The sequence below is a fragment of the Marmota marmota genome, unplaced genomic scaffold (assembly GCF_001458135.2).
Source record: "Marmota marmota marmota unplaced genomic scaffold, marMar, whole genome shotgun sequence".
In the NCBI taxonomy this organism is placed as follows: Eukaryota; Metazoa; Chordata; class Mammalia; order Rodentia; family Sciuridae; genus Marmota; species Marmota marmota.
In genome coordinates this window covers 29,803,081-29,820,591 of record NW_025999949.1, presented here as the reverse complement: position 1 = coordinate 29,820,591, position 17,511 = coordinate 29,803,081, and the positions used below count along the sequence as shown (strand labels likewise).

Genomic DNA, 17,511 nt, shown 5'->3' with positions numbered 1-17,511 from the left:
CCGGCCACGGGAGGCGGCCCCTCGGTGGTCGCCCCGCCTCCCGCTCCCGTTACACCCCGGGGAAGGTGTTCCCGAGACCGCTCCCATCCTCACCCCGCCTCCCGCTTCCCCGGCTCTAGCCTCCGCCGGAGGAGCCCCACTATGCCAGACAGTTTCGACACTTTGCAAAGACAAAGAGCCCTAGACCGGAGGGAGGAGAAAGAAGAGGAGGAGAAGAAGGGGAGAAAGGAGGAAGAGGCTCTATGAGCTGGGCAGGGGTGAGTATTCGGGACACCCGCGTCTTACATACTCTTCGGAACCCCTCCATGCCCAAAGCCGGGAAACTCTAGCCTGTCTTCAGCCGTGGTGAGTGTGCGCGCGAAGCCGAATGCTGCCCGGGGTGCGCGGGGGACTGCGTCCGCGCGAGTTGGGGTTCGGGCAGTTTCCTGTGTGTTCTCCTAGTGCAGGGGTGATAGTCCGGACCCAGGAACAGAAGGGGTAGGCAGGGGACTAGCAGGGTGTGACGGTGGAGGTGGGAATGAAGACCCCAGGCACTGGAAGAAAGATACCGGTAGGGAGACCCCTTCCCGGGCCGCAGCTGCCACCTGGGTCTTTTGGAGAGGAAGGTATGGGAGGAGGCTCGGGCTCTGGGGTCTCCAGAGCTTACTGGAGGAACCGCCCGGAGCTCAGCAGTAAGCCTACGGCCGTCTGGGGCAGCGGTCCCGTAGCGGCCCCAGTGACATTGCGCCCGGCACCGGTTGGATCTACCCCACCCGCGCCAGGGGTCAGGAGACCCGTAGGGGCAGCGGGTCCCCTGTGCTCTAGAGTGAAGCCGGGGTCTCTGGCTGGGATACCGCGGGGGCGCGCAGAGGCCGCTAGTGATCCGGCCCAGAGGCGGTGGGACAGTATCCGGATCCAGTCTCCCAATCCGCTGTGAGCAGGCGCAGACTCAGGTGGAGGATATCAGCTCCCGGGACGACTCCAGCCTAGGCTGCCCGGGATCGGGGGAGAAGTTGGCGCCAGGGACCGGTCAGCTGGACGCGGCGTGGTGGGAGGTGGGGGATTCCGGTGGGCGGAGGGATCACAGTGGCAGTGGTGGTGTTGGTGGCAATTCGAAACTCTTGAGTCCTCCCCAGCCCCGTTAGGCGTCTCAGCTGCCAAGAAATAATGTGACAAAAGTTAGCAACTTGTCTGCGTCTCTAGCGTGTGTGACCTGCGCAAGCAGGGTCCGCCCCTTGTAGGAGTGCACTGGGATGGAGAACGGTGACTCTGGGGCTTGGCGAGTTGCTGGGGGTACAGCTAGTTCGGAATCGGGACGGTGGCGCAACTTTCAGCGTGAGTGTTTGAGAGTGACCTTGCAGGAGTAAGCGCCGCCGAACTTGAGATGGGGATTGAGGCTGCGCCCCAGTTTAGCACAGATAAACCTTCGCCTTGCCTGGTGGCCAGGTCTCCCAGCTGGGCTCTGTAAGCTGGAGCGGAGTCTCTCGTCTCTCCAATGGGAGGGTCCTAGCCGGCACCCACCACGCACCCGGCGTGGTGGCACTCCGCGAGCGGGGCACGTGCGGGCCCAGAAACGCAAGAGTGTGTGGGGGCAGGGCCGGCCACTGCGTCTCGTGGGCCAGGCGAGTCCCGCAGAGGGAGACAGCCCTGACCCTGAGGGCAGGGACAAGCTTGCCGCGTCGCCGCATCAGACATTCGCCGGGTTTTCACGTGTGATTCCGGGGACCTCTCGCCTTTCTCGGCTTATCGCCCTCGCGGGTCCCCAGGCCCAAAGATCTGTGCGGAGATGGTTCCCCAGGGAGACAGCGAGCGCCCACCCCCGCTCTGCGGCTGAGTGGGGGTGGGGAAGGGGAGCGATGGGGAGAGCCTCGCCAGCCGGAAAATGGCGTGAGCAGGGAACGAGATTGCCCAGTCGCCGCCACCGCACCTGACACACAGTAGGTGCACACACTGTTCAGTGACAAGGCCGCTAAGATAGGGGGAGCTGACAGGGGCCCGACACCTTCTCTCCTTCTCCTCCCCATTTCTACTACTAAATTCAAATTCATATATTTGCTCTAGCCCTTCGGCTTCTGGACATGTCTTCAGTCCCTACTGCGTGCCACATTCCACTCCTGGCACGTTCCTAGAAGCTGCGGGCGGTGCCCCCTGGTTTTCTTTCCCGGGTGCTGCGGGAGAGCGCGCAGGGCTCGAAAACGCAAGGTGCACTGCCCCCTGCTGGCTACTGTGGAAACTGCCGCCTGGCTCCTCGGTGCGGAAGGGGCCTGGAGGCCTTACTTAGGCAGAGTCACTCTCTGCACTTTCCTGTACCTCCCCTTCCTGCCCCAAGCCCCAGGACCAGGGCGATTTTCCAAAATCCCCTAATGGACTGAAATGACACACCAGAGTTCACCCTGCTAAACCTCCTGCCTCTGCCCAGGTCTGGGTGCCAGTGGGTTCTCTTCTGGACTCCTCTCATCTGCCTCTGCCTCTCTGACTTTGAGGATGAGACTTCACCTCCCGTAGTCTCAGTTTCCATATCTGTGACTTGAGTCCATTACTACTATCTCCAAACTGTGTCCCGCAAAATAGGTATTCCATATAAAATGTGAGTGTGTGGATAGGTGTGAACTGTGTACACATAAGTTCAATGCATATGTGTGATGCATGTGCCCCGACTTCAGGTCTGGGCAGCAGGAGATGCACCACACAGTTTTGGCTGAATAAAGAAAGGAAAGACTGGATAGAAGGCTCCTTCTCCTGCCTTTCTGAAATTGCACAAGTGCTGACATTTGGTGTCCTGCATGTCTCTGTTGGCGTGGTATTAGCAAGCAAGGCCAGGACTGGACTGAGCAGGGGCTTCACCTCACCTTCCTAGGCTAGAGGCCACAGTAGCCTACTGAGCTCTTGGGGTGAAGGGGGAGTGTGGTTGGAAGTGATGGCAGAGGGTGGCATTCAGTGTGGATTTAGCTCTCTGCGGTAGCAGGCAGAGGCCGACTTCTGAGCGTGTCTGTGGCCGCGGATAGGTCTGTGATCCTGCATGCAGTATCAGGCTCCTGCCTCACCTCACTCCTAAAGTCCGGGGACCATCACCAATATTGGGAGCACTTGGACCCCCCACCTCCAGGCATGGGGAGCAGGTCCATGTGTGGGCCTGGCAGGGAAGGGTATAGACTTCACACCAGGTGGCTCTGTCTTCCCTCCAAGCAGCCCCCAAGCCAGGACACCACTCGAGAGGCAAGCCATGTGCAGACCCCCAGGGAGGAGCCTCTTGGGATGACTGGCTTTCTGACCTCCTGGTCAGTTTACCTTGAACTTTGCTGGGGTCATCCCTGATAAGAGGTTGCTGACTCAAAGGAATTATCTGTGGATAGATCCTGTAGGATCTAAACTTTAACTCTTATCTCAACCTGTCCGGTACCACAGAGCAACCAAGAAAGACAAAATCTACGGGCCATTTGTCCTTAAATAGTTGTCCCTCATCCTCAAGTATGTTCCATGACCCCAGTGGATGCCTGTAACCATCCATGAACAGGCACTCCTAGATGTACATAGCCATGATAGACTTCATAAATTAGGCACAGGAAGGGATGAATAAGAACTAGTAACAACATAGACCATTTATAACCATATACTGTGATATAAGTTGTTAAAAAGGTATGGATTATTTACTTCTGGAATTTTCCATTGAATAGTTTTGGGCTCTAGTTGATTGCAAGGAACTGAAATCGAGGAACTGAAACCTGGGAAATAAAACCATGCATTGGGGACTTCCGTGGAGTTTTGTGGTGAGTCCTGGACACATGTGTGCACAGCCTCCACAGGCCCAGGGAGAGCCAGCCTGGGCATGAAGAATTCTAGACTAAGGTTTATGCACAGTGACCCGAAGGGAAACTTCAGTGGCCCTGCGTGCAAACCTGGGAATCTGAGAGCCGTCTCGGGCTCTGCTTTGGTCACAGGAGCCAGATGTGGGCTCGTGAGAGTCTGCATTTGAGCCTCTCTGCTAGTGCTCGGTTGCTTTGCAGCCTGGCACCCAAGCTATTCTGGGCTCTGGATCTGTTTCATTCTGCAAGATGAGAGGCTCTGCAGTTCTGTTGACAGTCACCTTTGCTCCATTAAAGCTTTTCTTTGTGAAGACAGGCGTCACCTCATTTACTTTGGCTACAAATTCTTCCTCAAAATGGCCTGGCATTGCAGCCCTGACTGGGGAGACTGGACCAGCCACTACCCTGTGCCAAGGGCATCCCTCCTCTCACACACAGGTGGCTCTGGACCTTTGGGAGTCCGCACTTACTTGGCAAAGTCATTTTCTAGCAATTCTTAACACTAGATTTTGAAAGATGGCCCAGAAGTTTCACACACCTAATGGCACTGAGTGATACCAATGGGGACTTCCAAGGGATACATATTATAAAAGGAACCATGGAGAGCTTGCCAGGCCTAGTTCATTCCTACCTATGAACTACAAATGACCTGAGAAATCATTTTGTTCAACTGTTTTGCTTTAATGCAAAACTAGGAGGTCAGAGGGAACTTCACCAGGATTGTTGGTGACAGAGCTAACGGGTTAACCCTTTGTGCCTCCTCGCTCCCAAACCCACACTTTTCCATGCATTTGAGCCACCCATTGGTTTCTTGTTGGAAACCCACCTGTTCTGGAAGGCTGGGGCTGTATTGATTTTGGCTTTGGTGATGGTGGTAGTTGGATGGTTTTGGATTCAGCTCAGCCTGTGTTTCTTGGGAGCTTATTTTGTTGCAGGAACCTTGCAAGGTGCTGAAAATACTGGGGTGGAAGTACTTGCCGTCTTGCCTTCCCAGAGGTCCCAGTGACTTGAGGAGGCGCCTGGAGACCTGAAGAGTCATGCCTGGTTTGTTTGTATTAAGAATTCAAATATGCATGTGCTGAGAGGGGGCTGCAAGGTTCCCTCTGCCTTGAGGGGCCCACAGAAGGATTCCTTGGGGAGTTGAAGCCCCAAGAACCTGGGGTTTCTTTTAAGAGGAGTCAGTCTGTGGTATTTTCTTGAATGTATAAAAATAATAACCAAGGATTTTGTGCCCTGCGTGTGCAAGAAAATTAAAAGTCGGATAACAAATTGCCAACAGGCCTTTCTGTGCCGTCTGAAGAGGTGAGGGGCCTGGGAGTTGGAAGGCTCTGGTGCTTTGGCCCCATGAGTCAGTTACTCAATTCACAGACATGGAAACTGGTCTCTGGCTGGCTGAGGTGGGAGGGACTTGTTACCAGGCTATATTCATGGCGTAGAGCGGACCACTGTCACAGACCGTCGCGCTGTGGGGCATCCTAGAGCCTAGCCTTAGAAAGATGGTGTGGGAAACAGTGATGTATTTACTTTAAAAACTGAAGCCTAATGCTGTATTTTGAATACTTATTTTTATCATTTGTCTCCGATTTGAATAGCTAATTTGGGAGGATGAGGTTTAAGGGCAAGATGGGTAGTGGGTAGCAAAAGGGCCGGGTTTACAGGGTGTATTACTGCAGTCTGAGGTGGGCCAGGTCTCCAGGGCACAGGGTCCCACCCCAGGTTGCAGGGCCTTAGAGGATAAAAGGAGGGGATGGCTGGTAGGGCTCCGATGCAGAGACCCTAGAGCTTACTGCCTTCCAGCTGAATTGAGCCTGGGGTTCAGAGGAAGTGGTTGTGTGGGGCTTGGCATTAGCACAGAGCCTGTGCAGAATGTAGGAATGGACAGGTGTCAGAATGTTCTAGAAAGCTCATAGAAAAACTCTGGAAATAGGAGGCTAGTTTTAAGGTCAAGTGGCTTGTTAATGACCTTCCTTGAAGGAGCAAGGCCGAAGGGCTGGTCGCAGCTGCATGCCCTTCTCATTTCTCTGGGTTGTGTGAAACTTTTAAAATGTCTTTTTCCCTGTGGCAGAACACAGAGTATTACTAATTAGCCAGAGCAGGGGCCTAAAAGCTGCCCCAAAGCTGTCAGGAAGGGGAGGGTACTCAGCACCAGGAACCCTGGGCACCTGAGGTGCTGTCCTGTGTGGCTTGGCTGCTCAGCAGGGATGTAATTGGAGTCAATTTGAGGCTCCCAGGTGGGCTGTCTGTTGTGGGTACCCTGGACAATAGGGGGGCTCCTGGTCAGGGAAATCCCTATACTCCTGGGTCCTGGGTCCTGGGCCTGGCCCAGCCCACCTGCTCCTGGCTGGGGACTTGGACACTTCACTTACTATCTTGGGCTCTTGGCTTCCTAAGTAGGGGACGGCAGGGTAAGTGCCCACTATGCTTCTGCCACGGGGAGCAGGCAGGAGCCCTCAGGGTGAGGCGCCTGACCAGGCCTTACTAAGAATAACTTCAGTGGCATCTACTTTGTACTGTTGGCTTGTGCCCAGGGCCGTCAGGGGTTTTAAACACCCTGTGAGTGTGGGTTTCAGCAGGAGAGAGACCTCTGCCCACCACCCGGTCAAGCTGGCAGAGGAGGAGGCAGGAAGACAGATTCTGCCAGCTCACGTGGTCAGGCCACTCTGCACAGGAGCGAGAGAGGTTCGAGGCAGGGTGGGGCCCTGTCAGGAGCTGGCCTGGAGGGTGGCGGAGAGAGTAGGCACACTCCTGTCATCTCATTGGATTCTGCAACAGCCCAGGGCAGGGTCAGGTGAGAATCCCAAGGAACTGAAGGTGGAAACCCGGGGTTTAACCCATCGTGTTTGAATGTAAATTAAACGCATCGAATGTGTGATATTATTAAGACCTTTTATGGTTTAGTTGTATCAAAATATCCGAGGCTGGGAAATTTGTAAAGAAAAGAGATTTTTTTTTTTTTTTTTTAGCTTTAAATTTCGGGAGGCTGGAAGTCCAAAGAGCCTGGCATACGCTCTGGTGAGGGACCCCTGACTGATTTACCTTGTGGCCGGTGGCCTCATGACTAGACCCCTGTGTGAGAGGGAAAGAGCACATGGAGGCTCTGGAGCCAGACGGTAGGGAGGGGTCAGTCTCAGGAACGCCCCTTAGATCCCACTTCTGGAAGGTCCCACCACTTCTTAACGTCACCCCACTGGGGACCAAACTTCCGACACAGAACCTTTGTGGGATCCTTCAAACCACCCTCCAACCGAAGCAGGCCCTGATGTCACCATTGCCATCTTGAAGCCAGGCAGATGGCTTCAGGTTTTCAGGTTTGGGGTTTGCTGGGGTGTCAGTGCGTGGCTTATCCCCACAGTGAACAGATCACCTGCCTTCTCTGTGCCTTGGTGTCCTCTTTGGTCATGAGGAGTATTGTACAGTTGTCATGAAAATTGGACAAGTGTATTCATTAGGGAATTTCCCGTGGATCCTGAGGCTTCAGGAGCACTCGACAAACGCTCATTCTTATTCCTGAGCTGGGTGGTGTGGGGCGGGCTGTGCTCCTGGCCCCTTGGTCTCTTCACATTCAAATGCTATCATTGGACTATTTGTCTGGCAGAAGTTTCTCTCTCCTAGTTAGTCCGGGAATGTTTGGAACAGTGATTCTGATTATCTCTGTGTGGGTATATTTTCTCCTCTAAAATACATAAAAGATATCTAGCCAGGTAAACCTTTGAGAGAATATAAGAGTTAAAATTCAGAACAGCTGAGAACAAAAGAGCATTAGTTCCCAATTGTTTGGCAGAATTGAAAAGAGAGTTACAAATGGCTTTTGGAAAGTTCACATTTTGTTCTGCAAATACTTTCTGGCAATGTCACTAGGTACAGTTAAAAAAAAAAAAATCCACACCCAAACAGATAGCATCCAAATAAATTTTGCTGCTTTACAAACAACAAAATAGAATCCTTTTGAATCCACAGTGAACTCATAGACCAGAGTGGCTAAAAATTCCCTTCCTGCATATTTACTTAGCAGAGAGCTCTGGAGAAAAACCCAACCACAGCAAACCTAGCTACTTCTCTGAGAAGATGGAATGACTCCAGAATATTGTTTTGTGGCCCCCAAAGCCTGAGAAAACTGCCAATGAAAGAGGAAAATCCCTCTGATTGGGCATTTTACCTTTTCAGAAATGAAAGGTTTCAACGGAAAGAAAAGAAACCAAACACACACACAACCCTTTGCTTAGATCCTTAGAAGACTAGAGCAGGGCCCAAGATAAATCTCCTGAACTGTCCAGCCGAGTCATGAAGGACTCCGCTGCCCTCCTCCCTTCAGTGCCCTGTAGCCTGCCACAGGACAGAGGTCCCCGGGGCGAGAGCTAAGACACGTTGGAAGCAACAGACGGCACAGTGCTCTGCACGTCTGAGCCGGCCCCTCGCTGGCCCTTGCTCAGCTCTTCTGAGCACTAGCCTGGAACGAGGGTCCCGCCACTGTCCAGATTAAGACCTGGGCTCCAAATGGAATCTGTTTTGTTTCGTAAAGTAGCAAAATGTCTGAGGATGCTATCTGTTTGAGCTTGGGTTTTAGCAAGGTCACACAGGCCTCACTATTGGGCCACTCTGGGGGAGGGAATGAGGCACACTTTGGACAGCCTGTGGCCACGTGGCACACCTGAAGTTACGCCACTCAGCCCTCCGCCCCCCTCCCTCCTGCGCAGGTGAGGGGGAAGCTCTGCTGGAGGACCTGCCCAGTACCAGGCCAGCGGCCAGGAAAGGGCAAGTGTGGCCTCCAGCCCCAGAAGCACCCTGCTTGATCCCAGCACCCCATGTCTGCCCCGTCACTCACCCCATGCTCCCCTCATTGCTTAGCGGGACCTGAGAACAGTAGCACAAAAACACAACCAAGCCCAGCTCCTGGGATCCAAACTTGGTCATCACAGTGACACAGCAGCCGGACAGCGCACACACTGCCATTCACAGTCCATGTCACCACGTTCCGGATGAGCCGGAACCAGCAGCAGGCTTGGCAAGGGACCAGCTCAGCTTTAGCGAGTCAGAGAGCCCAGGCATGGCAGGGTAGGCCGGAGAGGCTAGTCCCAGGGCCCTGCTGGTGAGCAGGCCATCAGAGTGGGCCGGGAGGTCAGGGAGGAGCTCGGGCATTTGGTTAGGCAGCTCGCCCTGCCGCTGGGTACGCATCCTATATGTCAGTCAATCGTTTCTCACAAGAGAAGGGTCAGCAGCTGGGTGGGACCAGAGCCAAAGAACAGAGGCCTGGGGAGGCTCGGGAGGAGGGGAGGGGGAGGAGGGGAAACCCGCCTGCCCACAGGGAAGGCCTAGTGTTGGAGGTTAAGTTCATGAGCCAGAGGAGCAAAGAGGTTGTTCTGGGCAAACTCTGAGCAAAGTTTCACAGAAAGCCATCAGAGGCCCAGGAGTTCACCTGCCAAGGGGGCTGGATGGGTTGTTGGGCTCCTGTCCATCTGCTCGGGGCTGGCAGCAGCTCCACACCCTGGGCAGGCCAGGTGGCCGGCTCCCCTGGCCAGGGCTTCTCGTCCCTCTGACCTAGTGCCCTTTCTCTTACCACAGCCCTCTAAGACCTGTGTTGGGGCTTTTTCCTGATCCTATTTACAGATGTGGAAACCGAGGCTTGGAGAGCGTGAGTCACAAAATTCAGGTCACGTAGCTAGAAAGTGGCAGAACCAGAAAGGCCCTCCATGAATGTCCAGAGCCCAGGCCGCCAGCTCCCGCTGTGGAATTCGTAGGGCCTCCCACGGGTGTCCATCACGGCGGACAGGACAGCTTCTCTAGGAGGCACCAGCCCAGCCCCGAAGCACGCCAGGCCCACCCGTGTCCTCTGGTGGCCACGGACCCAATCGTGGGCTGCCTTTTTGGAAGAGATCCTGGTGGTTCTGCAGTTGCCCACTCCCCAGTCATAGACCACAGCCTCACGCTCCAAAGCCGGGGCCTGAGTGGTCTGCTTCTGCTCGCCTGTCGGGGGGCTCTGAGGGTGCACTTGGCCTGTGAGGGTCTCGCCAGATTGTGAGATCTCCAGTGGACCCCACATTGCTGATCACAGGTGCTGCTCTTGATGTTGCCCTGGTTTCTGGGGATTGAGGAAGGCAGGGGCACGGTGAGTCCCGGGGCTGGAGACCCGGATGGAGCACCAAGGCCATAGTGAGTTTGCCATCAGGCCTGTGAACTCACCCTGCTCTCTAGATCGGCGCCTCCTGGGCGCACCCTGTGTTTTGTAAGCTGAATTGTAAAAGTCACTGCTGCAACTTTAGAAAATTCCTTTTTAATATCTTCACAATGGAGAGGACGGTGGGTGGTGGTTGTTCCTGTTCCTGGAACGGAAGGCGCTGTTAATCCCACCACCTGGCGGAGGGTCTCAGGGATCAAGACCGTTGCTTGCGGAACAGTGTCGCTGCCGCAGACAAGAATGTCTCTCGGGGGTGAATGGGTGTTCCTGCGGCCTAATCTCAAATTCTCAAGCTCAGTCTCTGGCAGAAAAGGAAATTAAAAGAGGGGGAGATCAGGCCGGCGGACGGCGTCCTCCCACCCCGCTCCTGGTGGGGACTTGAGATGGAAAACGACCCTTCCTGGTGGCCCAAGAGCTGGCTCCAGGCTCTCGCCAGCTGCTGGGTCTACTGTGAGGTGAACGGCTGAGCCCAGCAGGCAGGAGCGGGAACCCAGGTTCTGCAGGAAGCCATCCCTCCACAGCCAGATGCCCAGCCAGGAGGAAGCACAGGCTGGCACAGAGCCGTGTTCACGCTCAGGACACCCTGCACGGTCGGGACCTGTGCCTGCCGTGGAGGACGGGAGCCTCCTTCCTTTCCCAGAGCTGAGGGAGCAAACCTGTGTTGATGGGGTGGGTTGGACTTGCGGGAGTTGATTCAATGATAAGTTATAGGTGATGCACATTTAGATAACATGAAACAAGTAAGATCTGAATGCTTGCAAAGAGCCTTAGCGGTGCCCTTGTTTGACCTTCTACTCCAAGACTTCAATTGCCATCTACTGAGTCAGTGATTCTTTTATTAAAAGTCCTGGCTCTGCCACTTCCTAGCTGTGTGACCTTGAGTGAATTGCTTACTCTCTCTGTTCCTTGTCACTTACAAAATAGGGATCATAATAGTATGGAGCTCCCAAGAGGTACTAAATGAGCATCAAATGAGTTAATGTTTGGGACCATTTGCTAATTACATGCTGTGAGTAACCCCCTGTCATCCACCCTCACCATTCTGGTTTAGAACCCTCTTGCCCAGGCTCCTGGGGCAGTTTTTCTGGATGAGACTCCACGTGGTTACACCGTACCTGCTTGCACACACCTGGTGATGGGGTGCTCTCTGCCCCATGCCACATGGTGGCCCTTGGACCCCTGGCGTAGAAAGCTCTTCCTGCAGTGAGCTCTCTCCAGGGCCATGTGAATTTAAGGCAGGAACGTCATCTGGGTGTGTGCACTTACAGGACTGCAGGGCAGCGGCACGTGAGCGGGACCTCAGGACCCTTCCTTACACTGGGAAGATGGCCCAGCCCAGGCCACACTGGGGCCGTTGCTGGACCCTCCGCAGGGCTGGCATCTGTACCAGGCTGCCCAGCTGGTCTCTGCCTCATCTCTGGCCTCCCTGCACCCAGGGCTGGAGCAGCAGCCCTGCCCACACTGCCAGGTCTCCTCCAGGTCCTGATGCCCGGGAAGACCCCACCCGTGAACACCAGCAGCTCCAGCTTCCCCGGCCCCTCTGAGCAGGGCTGTGCGGTCTGTGCCCTTTGGTGTCTGTCCTCTCTTTCCTGCCTGCCAGGGTCTGCCAGGCACCGTGCCTCCTGATCTCGTTCACCTCCTCGACAGGGCCATGGTGTCATTAGTGTCCTGTCAGTTGGCCACCTCCCCAGAGTGGCCATTGCCCAAAGCTCCCCAGGTGGGGGTGGTCAGGTGGGGGTCACCACTCTCCCCCATCCCCTCCCTGGTTCCCTCTGACACACTTAGGTCCCAGGTCGTGAAGGGTCGGGGACCCAGTGTAGCTGGTCTCACTGGTTGCACTATTGGCACCCGCCCCCCCTTCCTCCCTCCACCCTTATCTGTGTCCCTGGGAAACAGATAAGAGGCCCAAAGAACAAAGCACCTCCCCCCACACACTGAACTGTATCTCAGAGGGTTATAAATAGGACAGCTAGTGGTGGCATTCTGGGTCACCTCCACCAGGGACAGATTGTGATGTCAGCCCTGTCCTTTGGCCCGAGGTTTCCACGGTCAGTAGAGTTCTTTCCTACTTCACGCCTCTCTTCTCCTTTCCTTCCTTCCTTCCTTCCTTCCTTCCTTCCTTCCTTCCTTCCTTCCTTCCTTGGTTCCTTCCTTCCTTGCTTCCTTCCTTCCTTCCCTCTTTCCCGTCTCCGTGAAATTATGTTCCAGAGCACATGATTCTGCCTCCTTCACTGAGGCAGAACTTGCCTAGAAAACAAATGCCCATACTTTACTGTCCCTCTCCCAGCTGACGAAGGACAGTCCTGGGCCTGGCTCTCAAGTCCCCTGCAGGCCTCTTCAGCTCACCCTGAAGAGCCATGAACTTCTGGCGAAGGAGAGGACAGGCTCCTGCTCAGGCCACCATTTCTTAGCAGTGGGATTTGGGGCAAGTGACTTCTGCACAGGGATAATGTCACCCTTCTTTTCAGGGGGAGTTGACATCATGGGCAGAGTGGGGAAAGCCCCAGAGAAAAGGCAGACTTCAGACTGGGACTAGGAAGATTGGGGACACCTGCTGACAGCTGCAGTCGGGTCGAGAGCCTGAGAATAGGGGGCCCCTGACCCGTGTTCTTGCTCTAACGAGGTGCAGTCAAGTCTTTTCTTTCACGCAGAATGAGTTCTTGGAACCCCATGGCTTAGGACAGCCAGTGTGGCCACTGTTAGTGGATGGGCTCCAGGGCTGACTGTCCCTCCAGGAGTCCAGGTGAAAGTTTCTGTGAGTCACGACTGGGAGTCTGGGACGTTTGCTCCAGAGTAAGACTCGGTGACTTCATCTCTCCTGGGTGTGAGGACGAATTGGTATTTTGGTGCTTTGAATCTCAAAATGGAAAGCAACTTGGGGATCCCCAACCTGGTGACCTAGAGAACTGGGCAGTATGGTTGACATCAGGGCGCAGGACGACAGGGAGGGGAGGGCCGTCCCTCCAGTCCAGAGCTGGGAGATTGAAAGGAGGCCAGACAGACCTCTCCAGCCAGACTGACTGCAGCAGGTGGCAAAGCCCAGGCGGCTCCATGTCTGCAGGAAGCATTCTGCTTCCCACAGGCCTCTGAGTTGCACTGAGATCCCCCACTTTCCAATGACGGTCCCTCCCAGACTGATACCCGAGCCATCGGGTGGGGCCAGCACTTGGGAGAATCTAGGTGTTACCCGAAGTTTCTCAAACCTGAATTGAGGCCAAGTTGCAGGCCTGGGGAAGGAGACAGAGCAGCAGGAGATCTCCTTGCTGGCCACACTGAGCTGGTCACTAGCCGGGCAGTGGGCAGCCACTTCAGGAAGCCCCTTTTCTTTGATCTTTCTCGTAGGCAGAGGCCCCTCTGCCTGCCTCTGCCTTCACCTCCCTGTCAAGTAGCCAGGGTGGATGGAGGGACCTCAGCTGTGTATGAACTTGGCTCAGATGGTCCTGTTCTGCGGGAGTAGCTTGGCGCAGGCACATGCATCCAGGCTTTGCTGCCCCAGCCGCCTGCTGACCTCAGGAAGGGCATTTTAGATGCTGAAAAAAGATGTCTGCAGTGCACCTCACTCTTATTGGTTATGAAATTAAATTTTGGAAAGGTGCCTGGCACCCAGCAGGAGTTCATCCATGAGTGGTCCTGGTCCTCAAAGGCCACGGTCCAGGCTGGAGATGTGGCTCAAGCGGTAGCGCGCTCGCCTGGCATGCGTACTGCCTGGGTTCGATCCTCAGCACCACATACAAACAAAGATGTGTCTGCCAAAAAAACTAAAAAATAAATATTAAAAAATTTTCTCTCTCTTTCTCTCAAAAAAAAAAAAAAAAGGCCACGGTCCTCTCACTCCACCTCCTTCGGGATCAGAAGCAGCTGCACAGTTCTGGGGGACAGCCTATAGGGCAGGCCTGCTTCTGCTGGGGCTCAAGGGGTGGGGGCTGCAGAAGGAATAAGGCACCTCCCTGCGCTCCTCCCCGTCTCTTGCTCCTGGCCCTTACCACCATGCTGCCCAGATCCTTCTGGACGCTCCCTGTGGGTCCCTTAGATGTTCCCTGCAGAGGCCAGCTCTGACCTGTCACAGACTTTGATCTGGGAACCGTGGTGGTCAGGGACTTCTATCCTCCCCATCAACAGAGGGAGACCACGGTTCTGTGTGAGTTGGTGACTTGCCAGTGACCCAGCGGCCAGCCACCTGTGGAGACATTGTCATGTCTGTCCCCTGTGAGTGGCAGGCAAGGTGAAGCACCCTCTGCCTTCTCCATGACCGTCATCACAACCATTTCTGCTTTACAGACGAGAAAGCAGGCTTTGAGCGAGACAAGGCAGTTGAAGAGGTGACTTCCTGGCCCAGCATCTGGACGTAGGGTGGCATCCTAGGTGGCATCCGCGAGGGGACAGGCTGCTTCAGTTTTGTTTCTGCCTGGCCAGCAGCCCTACGGTGGAGGGAACTCACACAGGCTCTCCTGGCCGGCCCTGCCCCTTGCTTAGCGTCTGCCCGCCCTGGCTACTCCCACTCCTGCGTCAGCTTCCCTGCAAACTGACCCGGCCAGACAGCCTCTGTGTTGATCTCATTCTTCATCAGCATCATGCTCTGGGCTGGTCAGGGCTTCTGACTGGGAAACCACCGTGTGTGCGTGTGCGGTACTCCACAGGGACCGTGCGTGGCTCCTTGCATCTGAGCCTGTGTCCCCCTCCCACATGGTGGGCTCCTTGAGGGTAGAGTCCAACTGTGTACTGTGGTCCCCATTGGGGCAGAGCACACAGCTTGGCACAGCCTGGGCCAGGGCTTGGAGACAGATGCCACCTGCAGTAAGCTGTGAGTTCTGGTTTTACAGTTGGGTTGGGTTTGCAATTAGTTTACACTTCACTACTGGCCATATGACCGTGAGCAAGCACTTGATCTCAAGTCTCCAAAGCTTCATCTCCAAAATAATTAAAATAATTGTATCCACTCCAAAGGCCACTGTGAGAGGATTAACTGAGTTTCTGAGTAGGGTTCAAAAGACTGAGTTTCTAACAAAGTGGTAGTAAGCACTTAAAAATGTTATCTTCTGTTTCCACCACCAGTTTTACTTCATTATTATGAAAGTGATTTCATTCATTTATTTTTCAACCCAGCCCTGAAAAATAGTTGGAGTAGGTAAGACTTTGTGTTTTACCAAGGAGTAATCTCCACGAGAAAGCTGTTCCTGTCAATCACACAGTTTAACCAGACCGGTCTCCCCAGGGGCACACCTCAAAAGCAGGCCACCCTGTTTTGGAATATGACATGCCCACAGGCCTCTGCAAAAGATTCCTATAATTCACAATGTGCCCTAGTGTTCAGCCAGATTCCGTGTTCACATTTACTCAGCCGATCTTTTTCTGCTTGGAGGGGAACGCTTTGATTTAATAAGCAGACTGGAGTCCTGTCCAGTGTGAGTCCCAGTCCCCAGTCCTACCCAGAGAAGGAGCAAAATGGAAGAACAAATCTCTGATGAGATTTACTGCATTACATTGTGTAGTAGGAAGGAACATCTGACGGAGCGAGGGACGGCGCGAGGGGGCTGTGAGTGGCGGATGCACTAATGGGGTCAAGGAAGGAAGATTTATGGGTCCAGAGCAGGAGAAATAAGAACATAACTGTGATTTGTTTGACTGGAATTTGTTTTAATCTGTGCTCCAGCTGGAGCTGGGAGACATTTCTCAGCAGTGCCAGCTGAGGTCCCGAGTTGGTAGCTGTGGCTGTGGGTGGGGTGGGGACAAGTGAAGGGGATAGGTGAAGGGCCGCCATGGGAGGAGGCCGCCATCGGTGCAGGCTGGAGTCTAAGCCCTCGGCCCGTCCACTGCTCCGCTCTGAGGCGGGGTGACCCAGGGCCCGCCTCTCTGGAGGAACCACCTTGTGGTACTTGGTTTCCTCCTCTGTGGTCTCTGCAAGTCACATAAAGTCCCTCCCAGAAAATGGGCCCTGGTGATTTCCTTGCTCGTGTGGCTCCTGTGTCTCAGCCGGCTGCAGGGACGGTTCAGCAGTGAGCGTTCAGGGCTGTTCCCAACTGGAAGCTCCCTGGGAATGGTTGGGATGTGGTGACCTGTGGCCTGGGGACTCTTGGTGGGATCCCTCCGGCTGCTGCTAAGAGAGGGGCTGGCCTGGAGCAGGTGGCATAGAGGCCACCTGTGATTCCCTCACTGACATTCCCCTTCCAGCGGCGAGGGCCTGAGAAAGCCTAGGTCCCGTGGCCTTCCATTCCAGACGCTCACCTGCCCGGCCTTCACTGTGGCCACTTCTGAGTTCTTCCATGTAAACCTCCTGCTCCTACCAGTAAGCTCCAAGCAGGTCTGTGTACAGTCAACAGCACGCCTGGCCCAGAGCCAGAGGATGCCTTTAGACAGATCTGGGCTCAGTCGGTCACTAAGCCTGTTGGTCCCACCCCTGAAAGAGCTCTGCAGTCTCCTGTTCCTGCCCTTGCCCCCAGTCCTCCTCTTGCCAGTCGCCAGCACAGACCCTCCTTCCTAACATGCTCTGTGGCCATGGCCCTCGACATGGACATCACTGGTGGTCACGTGAGCTGACTTTCTCTGCAGCCCAGCAGCCCCAGGCCTCAGGGTTTACCACAGCGAACAGTTGTGATTGCTGTGGTTCTGAGGTCGGTGGGCATTTCTTGTGGTCTGTGCGTCTTGGCTGGGCTCTGTTGCTTCTGATGGCCTCACAAACAGATGTGGGGGCTCAGCCAGCTGGTGGCCTGTCTCCACGCTGTTCCTCATCCTCTGAGGGGCTGGCTAGGGCCTGCCCAATGTGGTGGAGCATGATCCTCAGCCAGAAGAGGGAACTTGATGCATGAACACTTGTAAAAGCCTTTGTTTGTGTCACATTTTGCTATTGTGCCACTGGCCGCAGCAAGCTCAGATTCGTGGGGTGGAGAAATGGACTCCATCTCAAGTCGGGAGGGGAGGCAGAGGCCACTGCAGCTGTGTTACGCTGGAAACTTCCGGTGCAGACAGAACGGCGATGGTCTCCGTCGCCGTTGTTGGCTGTCCCTGCCTCTGTGATCCTGGACGAGTTTACTCTCAAAAGCTCTCCAAGCCTCAGCTACCCGTGTAACGTGGGAATGATGGGGGTGGTGACCCTGGGACATGAGGAGGGGACCCCGAGGATGGGCACGGCGTTGCTTCTGTTGCCAGCTGGTCTTCTCGAGCCCTTGCTCTCTGGCCTTGGCCTGACCTCGTACCTTCACCTGCTCGTTGGAGAAACGTCCCTTAAATCTTTTGCTTTTTGTCCAATGGCACGTCACCTGTGCCTCACTCCAGCAGCAGCTATAAAGGCAATGGGCTCTTCACGTTCTTCTTCCATTGGGACGGAGCTCGTCATTCCTTAGTGTTATGGCGTGGACACGAGGGGACCCCAGCAGCTCATGTGTGAGACGATGCAAGGAAGTTGAGAGGTGAAACGATTGGGTTATGAGAGCCTTGACCCAGTCAGTGGACTGATCCGTGGTGGGGATTAACCGGGAGGTGACAGAGGTGGGCAGGGTGTAGCTGGGGGAGGTGGGTCCCCGGGGGCCGTCTCTCTGGGGTTTATGTTTTGTCCTAGGTGCC

The 17,511-nt window shown here is 54.9% G+C and overlaps 1 protein-coding gene across 3 annotated transcripts in view; it reads left to right on the top strand.

The window, feature by feature from the left end:
* Positions 1 to 18: 18 nt before the first annotated feature.
* Positions 19 to 17,511, top strand: part of St3gal1 (ST3 beta-galactoside alpha-2,3-sialyltransferase 1) — a 73,946-nt gene continuing 56,453 nt past the window's right edge. For 2 of the 3 annotated variants that reach the window (XR_007347254.1, XM_015486506.2), the window contains exon 1: positions 19 to 345. The gene's annotated coding sequence lies outside the window, so the exon portion shown is untranslated. The remainder of the gene's footprint in view (positions 346 to 17,511) is intronic. The other variant, XM_048802165.1, reaches the window with a different exon arrangement.